Here is an 11,452-nt window from a genome sequence, read left to right on the forward strand (position 1 = left end):
GGTTCGCAAAAAATATTTAAGCATAAATAGAATAAGAATTTTATTTCAATAAAATTCACTACTACAAAAACACAGCTACTACGGTGATTTTTTTAACACATATATAGACGGCGATTTTTGAATTGCCGTGTAAGTGGCTGCCATGGTAGATAATTACTTTCTACGGCGGTTCTTAAGAACCGCCGTGTATGTTATCTATATACGGCGGTTTTTAACTGCCGTATAATCATAAACATGCATGCCATATATAACAAATTTACGCATTACATATATACTTTATAAGGCGGTTTTGAATTATAATTGTCTAAGGTGTACTTTATACGGCGGTTCTGAATAATAACCGTTGTCTATAACAAATTTGCACGCACATTACATATATACTTTATAAGGCGGTTCTGAATTATAATTGTTGTCTAAGGTGTACTTTATACGGCGGTTCTGAATAATAACCGTTGTCTATAACAAATTTGCGCATTACATATATACTTAATAATAAGGCGGTTCTGAATAATAACCGCCGTCTAAAATATTTATTAAAAATAAAAATACATGTATATACAGTAGTTACGAGATGGAACCGTTGTATAGACATGTATATTTATTTTTTTTAAAATACTTTTTACGGCGGTTCCACGTGCAAACTGCCGTATAATGTATTTTTAAAATTTTCATTTTTCTTTAAATTTACAATTTGTATATTAAATTTCTAATACAAAATACAATAATAACCTGTTTAATTGCCTAAAAATGCATACAATAATTCAACATTCAGACTAATACTCTCAAACATATACAATAATAAGTATAACGATTACAAAAAAGATATAATCAATTTCCCAACTATCAAATACAATATATCACAAATACTAATAACTAAATATCAATTTACTGTCGTAGATGTAATACAAAAATCAAACAAAACTTTTGCAGCATAAAAGTTAAGTGAACCTGCATTCCACCATTTTCAAATTTCTCTTGATTTGTACGTTTGCGAGCCATGGCAATAATCTTTTGCGCTTCTTGTGATAACCTGAGTGAGGTAGTATAACAAAATATATTAGACGGCGGTTATTTTAAAAATCGACGTCTATTAAGTGACGTAGTATACTATTTTTGTAGTAGTGATTTGTAAGAATATTGATTTTATTGTTTGGTTGATGAAAAAGAAATTACAATAATATTAATTTTATTGTTTGATTAGTGTTTGGAATAGTAAGGAATAATAAGTATAAAGATTAATATGGCACTACACAATAATAGTGATAATAAAATTAATAGTGACTTTTAAATTAAAGAATCACACTGATGTGAGACCATCTCATAGGTCCTTGTCTGTGAGACGGCCGGGTAGTGTCAATATGAAATTATAATACTTATATTGAAAAATGCAATACTAATTATGAATAAAATATTGTTGCTTATAAAGGACAGTGTAATATATATATACTTTTGAGGACAAATGTAATATTTTTACATTTTTATAACAAACTATTACATTTTTAATCAAAAGCATTGCATTTTCCTTATAAGTAATGTTGAGAAAAAATGTAATACTTTTAAATCAAAATATAAAAAATATTAATTTTATCTTCAAAAGTATTACATTTTCCTTTATAAATAATAAATATTTTATTCCTTATTAATATTACATTTTTCAGTATACCTATTACATTTATTTTGACCCGACCCGTCTCACAGACAAGAATCTATGATAGTTTCACACAAGTTTTTGCTTAAATTAAAATATTATAATTTATAAATTACAATATCATAAATTTAAATATTATAATTATATATTTTACTATAATAATATAATAAAAATTATTATACATATTTGGTCTAAGGGTAATTAAGAAAGTTCTCTGAGAGAAAAATTGTAATATCAAGAGATAAATTGTTCCTAATGTCAATGGAAAATAAAATACTAATGTTGAGCTGATAAAACTTTTTCCTCATATTTGAGGAAAAGCAAACGGCGAAAATTTCAAAATTTCTCAAATTTTAGAAATATTTGTTCATTAAAAAAAAATTCTATCCAACCAAACACCCCAAAATCAATATTCCGTAATTGTTTCTTGGAAAACTTGCACTCTTTTTAGCTGCAAATAATAAACAAAAACCAGATTGGTTAATGTGAGCGGCCATGCACTGTTATTCCTTAAGAGAGGTTGAGAGTTTGAAATTCTCTCTTGTATGAAACAATCAATATGGCTAGCACTTTGTCCCTGAATTGGGCCAGTCCGAAGCGAACAAAGATTAGCTTGGTACATGCTTAAAGGGCAATTTATATCATGAACCATGAATCAAACTTGTAAGGTACAAAATTTCGTAACACAAGAAACACAAAATCACAACACAAGACACATAAGTACAGAATTTCACAACACAAGACACTGAAAATTTATAACATAAGACACAATTACTAATTTGTTTTAGGTACAAAATTAATACTCGTATTATTATTATTATTATTATTAGTACTTTAATGATTAAAGAAATAATTTTTTATAAGGTGATATGATAGTGAGACATTTTTGAAAGATGAGAGAAATTATATGGATGGAGAGTAAATATCGAATAATTGTAAATTTAGTGATATGATATTTTGAAAGTGAGAGAAGATTGCATGGATAAAGATAGCCTTATGGTGAAGTTTTGGTTCAAATTTCAAGAATTAGAGGATCAAGTCTGAATTGTTTCTTCCTCCAATTCACCATAAGAGCATCCACATTGTTTAGAAGTTTTTTCTTGATTTTTTTTTATGTGTTCAAGAGTTGAAGGTGAGAGATGATGTATGATTTGGAGGACAGAGGAGGGATAATAAATTATATTTGTTGGAGGAGTGGTTTTGTAGGACCTAGGAGGAGGACGAAAAGAGAAAAAATTGTGTTTCTGCCATGAATTGGGTGCACTAGACGTGCCTAGAGGGCGTGTGTACTGCACGCTACCTTTTTTAATTTTTTTTCTTGACAATCATGGTTTCCTCTTCTTTTTTTTTTTTTTTTTTTTTTTTTTTTTTCTTTTTTTCGTTCTCATCTCCTCTTATCCTAATCACACATACAAAATCTTTTCAAAAACTACAGTTATTGTAAATGCTGTAAACCAAATTTCTATTTTTCACATGCTCCAAATTTAACTTTCCAAGACTCCACATTTTCTAACTCCAATTGAACTTCTCAGTTTAACATTCTAAATTTTAAGCTAAAAAAATATACGGAGTAATAATTTTATGCTTGTATTTAATTTTACTAAGACTAAACAACCTACAAATAATCTTATTGTGCATGGCATCAGCCTTCAGCCCTTACCACGGAAAAAAATTTTCATGAGTATTACACTTGCTTTTTCCACATATAAGTAACTCTTCAACCCCTAATATTACATTTTGATTTAAAACAATTACATTTTTCATCAAAAGTATCACATTTTTCTCATATAAGTATTACATTTTTTCTCATAAATAACAATCAATCAATTTATCCCTTGTTAGTATTACATTTTTTTCTCATAAATAACTGTTCAACTCCTAAATATTAAATTTTAATTTAAGGGTCCGTTTGAAAACCTAGAAAATGACTTCCGAAAGTCATTTTCTAGATTTTCCTGTGTATCTGTATTCAAGGAAAATAAAGTCAAAGGAAAATATTAAATCAGATCAAAGGAAAAAAATGTCCAATTTGACAAAAAATGTCTTAAATTTTTAGTTGGAAGACATTACTGATATTTTAAGTATATCTCTTGTGGACTAGTTTTATTATATTTACTAATAAATTTGACGAATAATTTTCAATTTGACCAAGAAGGATCAAAAGAGTTATAAAGTTTAACGCTTTACTTTTCTAATTGACTAAAAGATATTTTATGTATATTTCTTGTGGACTAGTTTTTATTATATTTACTAATATAATAAGCCATTGATTATTTTTACCATATTGAATCTATAAGTAATTTAAATATCAAAATTGAGTTATTGTTTATCATTATGAAATAATAATAACGAAATTACTCTCAATTTTCTATAGCCTACATGTTTACTCGTGTTTCCGGGTCATCTAATCTAGTGATGACATATGTCATTTTTAGTGAGGACAAACTTTTACGGCAATGTATAACTGTATTATTATTATTATTATTAAATACCTATATTTTGTCAGAAATTTGACTTTACCTCTTTTTTTTTTTTTTTTTTTTTTTTTTATATAACAACACAGTACATTGGCTAAATTAAACTTAATTGTCGTTGAAAATCATATGATGGCNAACCCCCCCCCCCCCCCCCCCCCAAAAAAAAAAAAAAAAAACTCATACTCATTGTAATTTTTTTTTCTCTTTCTTTCCTCCTCTACGCTCTAACTCATTACCTCCCTCATCTAACCATGCAAAAAAAATCAAGAGAAAACTTATCTTGAAAATACTCTATTAGGTACTCTGTCTGATTTTGTGTGTTCCAGACTAATTATGATGCAATTGTCCATTTAGCCTAGTGATAACATGTGTCATTTTTAGTGAGAACCGGGACAAAATTTTACAGCAATGTATAACTGTATTATTATTATTATTATTAATTACCTATATTTTGTCAAAAATTTAGTTTTATTTTTTCTTTTTGTTATGTGATATGACAAAGGTAAGTAATTTAATTTAATTTTTGAAAATTGTAACCAAAACAAACTATTGTAACGAATCAACAGTTTCTTAATGGTTTTTATTTACAATAGTATTACTTGGGGTCAAGCTATATATGATAATACTCGTGTAAATAAAACCACTAAGAAATTGTTCATTCTTTACCATAGTTCATTTTCCTTTTTATTTTTTGATTACAATTTTCCAAAAAAAAAAAAAAAAAGCTTAAATTACTTACCTTTGTCATATCACAAAAAAAAAAAAAAAAAGCTTAAATTACTTACCTTTGTCATATCACAGAACAAAAAGATAAAGTAAAGCCAAGTTTCTGAGAAAATATAGGTATTTAATAATAATAATAATAATAATAATAATAATAAAAGTTATACATTGCTGTAAAATTTTGTCCTCACTAATAAGGACACATGTCATCACTAGACTAAATGGGCAATTGCACAATATATAATTAGTTTGGACCACACAAAATGAGACTTCAAGAGAAGGTAATGAGTTGGAGCATAGAGGAAGAAAGAGAGAAAAAAAAAAATTTGCAATGAGTTTGGGCTTTTTTTTTTTTTTTTTTTTTTTTTTTCCCTTCTTCTGTGTGTGTAGAACTCAGGAGAAGAAGAAGAAGAAAAAACTAATGTTTGATGCTTGTGCAAATCACCATGGGCGGAGGGTGCATTAATAGTACAATTTTTTCCCCACTATCTTTTTCTCTTCTTTTTTTTCCGTTTTCTTTACATATTTTTCTCTTCCCTCACCATTCTATGTGGCTTGCAAAAAAATCTCGCACTTGAAGATGCTCTTAGCACATGGAGTCGGGAGGTTCCACACATCATAATTTGTGTACATGGCTAACATTAAAAACAAATACTCCGTAATATATGTATGAGTGTCATATAATGCAACATTATAACATAACTTATATATCAACTATACAAAACTCATTTAGATTACAGAACCAGATAAGCTTCAACAAATTAATGTATAAGAACAATATGAACTTTGAAATGTAAAGGGGTCGAAGTTTTGACAACATCTTGAAGAAGAAGATACAAATTTTCACATTGAGTTTATTCATAGTTTGGAAATCACAATTAACTTCCAGTGTTTGAGCCGAATAACTATAGGAAACCTAGACTAGTTTACATTCTTAGGGAGTTGTGGTTATTTGTAGTTATGGTCACAAGGCAAGCTTCATCACGATGCACCTTGGCTGATGACTTTCTTATAAAAGAGAAGAAAACTGTCTAAATCTTGAAAACAAAAACACCGGCGGAGGACATGCTTAGTAAAGCATCTAAGTCAGGAATTTATAATTTTCATTTTTACTTTTTTTTTATTGGAATATCAAAAGTAAAGCATCTATGAGGGGAAAGATTTTGTTAATCTTAAATAGGGTTTACTCTTGTGTTTTCAGGTTATCTAGGGTGTCCACTATCATATACACCTTGCCCCCAAGTAATACTACTTTAAATAAAACTACTAAGAAACTGCATGTTCATTCATTACAATAGTTCATTTTCCTTTTTTTTTTTTTTTGGTTACAATTTTCAGAAAAAAAAAAAGAATAAAAGTTTAAATTACTTACATTTGTCATATAACAGAACAAAAAGAAAAAGTAAAGCCAAATTTTTGACAAAATATTGGTATTTAATAATAATAATAATAATAATAATAAAGTTATACATTGCTGTCAAATTTTATCCTCATTAAAAATGAAACATGTCATCACTTGGCTAAATGGGCAATTTAACCATAATTAGCCTGGACCACACAAAATGAGACAGGGTACCTAATATTTGAGTATTTTCAAGAGAAATTTTTCTTGATTTTTTGCATGTTTAGATGAGAGAGGTAATGAGTTGGAGCAAAGAGGAGGAAAGAAAGAGAAAAAAATACAATGAGTATTGAGTTTTTTTGATTTGTTTTATTTTTATTTTTGTTTTGTTTTTTTTTTCTTCTTTTGTTTTTATTTTTCTTTTTGTTTTTTTTTTTTTGGTTTTTTTTTTTTTTTTGTTTTTGTTTTTTTTTTTTTTTTTTTTGGAAGCTTAAGAGGAAAAGAAAAGAAGAAGAAGAATGTAAAATTTTTTTGAGAGAGGTAATGTTTGATGCTCATGGAATACACCAGGAGCGGAGGGCGCGTTACTAGTACAATATTTCTTCTGACTGTCTTTTCTTTTTTATTTTTTTCTTTTAATGTTTTTCTCTCCCTCGTCATTCCATATAGCCTGCAAAAGTTGAGCAAAAAAATCTCTCACTTGAAGATGCTCTTAGTTTTACTTTTTCTTTTTGTTATGTGATATGACAAAGGTAAGTAATTTAATTTAATTTTTAGAAATTATAACCAGAAAAAGAAAAACCAAAACAAACTATTGTAACGAATCAACAGTTTCTTATTGGTTTTTATTTACAATAGTATTACTTGGGGGCAAGCTGTATATGATCATACTAGTGTAAATAAAACAACTAAGAAATTGTTCATTCTTTACCATAGTTCATTTTCCTTTTTATTTTTTGGTTACAATTTTCAAAAACAAAAAAAAAAAAGAATAAGAGTTTAAATTACTTACTTTGTCATATCACAGAACAAAAAGAAAAAGTAAAGCCAAGTTTCTCACAAAATATAGGTATTTAAAAAATAATAATAATAATAATAATAATTATAAAAGTTATACATTGCTGTAAAATTTTGTCCTCACTAATAAGGACACATGTCATCACTAGACTAAATGGGCAATTGCACAATATATAATTAGCTTGGACCACACAAAATGTGACTTCAAGAGAAGTTTTTTTTTTTTTTTTTTTTTCATGGTTAAATGAGAAAGGTAATGAGTTGGAGCATAGAGGGGGAAAGAGAGAAAAAAAAATTACAATGAGTTTGGGCTTCTTCTTTCTTTTTTTTTTTCTCTCTGTGTGTGTGTGTGTAGAACTCAGGAGATGAAGAAAAAAAAAAGTAATGTTTGATGCTTGTGCAAATCACCTGGGGCGGAGGGTGCATTAATAGTACAATTTTTTCCCCACTATCTTTTTCTCTTTTTTTTCCCCTTTTCTTTTCATATTTTTCTCTTCCCTCACCATTCTATGTGGCTTGTAAAAAAATCTCGCACTTGAAGATGCTCTTAGCACATGGAGTCGGGAGGTTCCACACATCATAATTTGTGTACATGGCTAACATTAATAACAAATACTCCGTAATATGTATGAGTGTCATATAATGCAACATTATAACATAACTTATATATCAACTATACAAAACTCATTTCGATTACAGAACCAGATAAGCTTCAACAAATTAATGCATAAGAACAATATGAACTTTGAAGTGTAAAGGGATCGAAGTTTTGACAACATCTTGAAGAAGAAGATACAAATTTTCACATTGAGTTTATTCATAGTTTGGAAATCACAATTAACTTCCCGTGTTTGAGCCGAATAACTATAGGAAACCTAGACTAGTTTACCTTCTTATGGAGTTGTGGTTATTTGTAGTTATGGTCACAAGGCAGGCTTCATCACTATGCACCTTAGCTGATGACTTTCTTATAAAAAAGAAGAAAAGTGTCTAAATCTTGAAAACAAAAACACCAGTGGAGGGCATGCTTTGTAAAGCATCTAAGTCAGGAATTTATAATTTTCTTTTTTACTTTTTTTTTTAATTGGAATATCAAAAGTAAAGCAGCTAAGAGGGGAAAGATTTTGTTAATCTTAAATAGGGTTTACTCTTGTGTTTTCATACTATCTAGGGTGTCCACTATCATATAACCCTTGCCCCCAAGTAATACTATTGTAAATAAAACTACTAAGAAACTGCATGTTCATTCATTATAATAGTTCATTTTCCTTTTTTTTTTTTTGGTTACAATTTTCAGAAAAAAAAAAAAAAAGAATAAAAGTTTAAATTACTTACATTTGTCATGTAACAGAACAACAGAACAAAAAGAAAAAGTAAAGCCAAATTTTTGACAAAATATTGGTATTTAATAATAATAATAATAATAATAATAATAATAAAGTTATACATTGCTGTAAAATTTTATCCTCACTAAAAATGAAACATGTCATCACTTGGCTAAATGGGCAATTTAACCATAATTAGCCTGGACCAAACAAAATGAGACAGGGTACCTAATATTTGAGTATTTTCAAGAGAAATTTTCTCTTGATTTTTTGCATGTCTAGATGAGAGAGGTAATGAGTTGGAGCATAGAGGAGGAAAGAAAGAGAAAAAAAAAATACAATGAGTATTGAGTTTTTTTGCTTTGTTTTGTTTTTATTTCTGTTTTGTTTTTTCTTCTTCTTTTGTTTTTGTTTTTCTTTTTGTTTTTCTTTTTGTTTTTTTTTTTGTTTTTTTTTTTGTTTTGTTTTGTTTTTTTTTTGTTTTTTTTTTAAGCTTAAGAGGAGAAGAAAAGAAGAAGAAGAATATAATATTTTTTTGGGAGAAGTAATGTTTGATGCTGATGGAATGCAGCAGGAGCGGATGGCGCGTTACTAGTACAATATTTTTTTTGACCGTCTTTTCTTTTTTCTTTTTTTTCTTTTCATGTTTTTCTCTCCCTCATCATTCCATATAGTCTGCAAAAGTTGAACAAAAAAATCTCACACTTGAAGATGCTCTTAGTTTTACTTTTTATTTTTGTTATGTGATATGACAAAGGTAGGTAATTTAATTTAATTTTTAGAAATTGTAACAAAAAAAAAAAAACAAAACAAACTATTGTAACGAATCAACAGTTTCTTCTTATTGGTTTTCATTTACAATAGTATTACTTGGGGGCAAGCTGTATATGGTAATACTTGTGTAAATAAAACAACTAAGAAATTGTTCATTCTTTACCATAGTTCATTTTCCTTTTTATTTTTTGGTTACAATTTTCAAAAAAAAAAAAAAGATTAAAAGTTTAAATTACTTACCTTTGTCATATCACAGAACAAAAAGAAAAAGTAAAGCCAAGTTTCTGACAAAATATAGGTATTTAATAATAATAATAATAATAATAATAATAATAATAATAATAATAATAATAATAAAAGTTATATATTACAGTAAAATTTTTTCTTGACTAATAAGGACACATGTCATCACTAGACTAAATGAGCAATTGCACAATATATAATTAGCGTGGACCACACAAAATGAGACTTCAAGAGAAGTTTTCTTGATTTTTTTTTTTTTTGCATGGTTAAATGAGAGAGGTAATGAGTTGGAGCATAGAGGAGGAAAGAGAGAAAAAAAATTACAATGAGTTTGGGCTTTTATTTTCTTTTTTTCTTTTTTCTTTTTCTTTTTTCTTTTTTCTTTTTTCTGTGTGTGTGTGTGTAGAACTGAGGAGAAGAAGAAGAAAAAAAAAAGTAATTTTTGATGCTTATGCAAATCACCAGGGGTGGAGGGTGCATTAATAGTACAATTTTTTTCTCACTATCTTTTTCTCTTTTTTTTTTCCCTTTTCTTTTCATATTTTTCTCTTCCCTTACCATTCTTTGTGGCTTGCAAAACAATCTCGCACTTGAAGATGCTCTTAGCACATGGAGTCGGGAGGTTCCACACATCATAATTTGTGTACATGGCTAACATTAAAAACAAATACTCCGTAATATGTTTGAGTGTCATATAAAGCAACATTATAACATAACTTATATATCAACTATACAAAACTCATTTTGATTACAGAACCAGATAAGCGTCAACAAATTAATGTATAAGAACAATATGAACTTTGAAGTGTAAAGGGATCGGAGTTTTGACAACATCTTGAAGAAGAAGATACAAATTTCACATTGAGTTTAGTCACAGTTTGGAAATCACAATTAACTTCCCGTGTTTGAGCCAAATAACTATAGGAAACCTAGACTAGTTTACCTTCTTATACATTATTGCTGTAAAATTTTATCCTCACTAAAAATGACACATGTCATCACTTGGATAAATGGGGAATTTCACCATAATTACCTGGACCACACAAAATGAGACAGGGTACCTTATATTAGAGTATTTTCAAGAGAAATTTTCTCTTGATTTTTTGCATGGTTAGATGAGAGAGGTAATGAGTTGGAGCATAGAGGAAAGAAAGAGAAAAAAATACAATGAGTATTGAGTTTTTTTGCTTTGTTTTGTTTTTATTTTTGTTTTGTTTTTTTTTCTTCTTTTGTTTTTGTTTTTCTTTTTGTTTTTTTTTTAATGAAGCTTAAGAGGAGAAGAAAAGAAGAAGAAGAATATAATATTTTTTTGAGAGAGGTAATGTTTGATGCTCATGGAATGCACCAGGAGCGAAGGGCGCGTTACCAGTACAATATTTTTTCTGGCTGTCTTTTCTTTTTTCTTTTTTTCATTTCATGTTTTTCTCTCCCTCATCATTCCATATATCCTGCAAAAGTTGAGCAAAAAAATCTCACACTTCATGATGCTCTTAGGACATGGAGTCTGGAGATTACACACATATCATAATTTGTGTACATGGTAACATTAAAAACAAATAATATGTATGAGTATCATATAATGCATATGTTATAACACAGCTAGCTTATGTATCAATGTACTATACAAAACTCATTTTGATTATAGAATCAGATAACATTTTGACAACATTTTGAAGAAGAGGATATGAACTCCCACATTGAGTTTATTCATAGTTTGAAAATCACAATACTTAACTTCCAGTGTTTGAGCCGGTTAACTATACGAAACCTAGACTAGTTTACCTTCTTGTGGAATTGTGGTTATTTGTAGTTATGGTCACAAGGCAGGCTTCATCACGATGCACCTTCAGATAGTGGCTGATGACTTTCTTATAAAAAAGAAGTAAAGTGTCTAAATCTTGAA

This window comes from Ipomoea triloba, chromosome 10 (genome assembly GCF_003576645.1).
Source record: "Ipomoea triloba cultivar NCNSP0323 chromosome 10, ASM357664v1".
Lineage (NCBI taxonomy): Eukaryota > Viridiplantae > Streptophyta > Magnoliopsida > Solanales > Convolvulaceae > Ipomoea > Ipomoea triloba.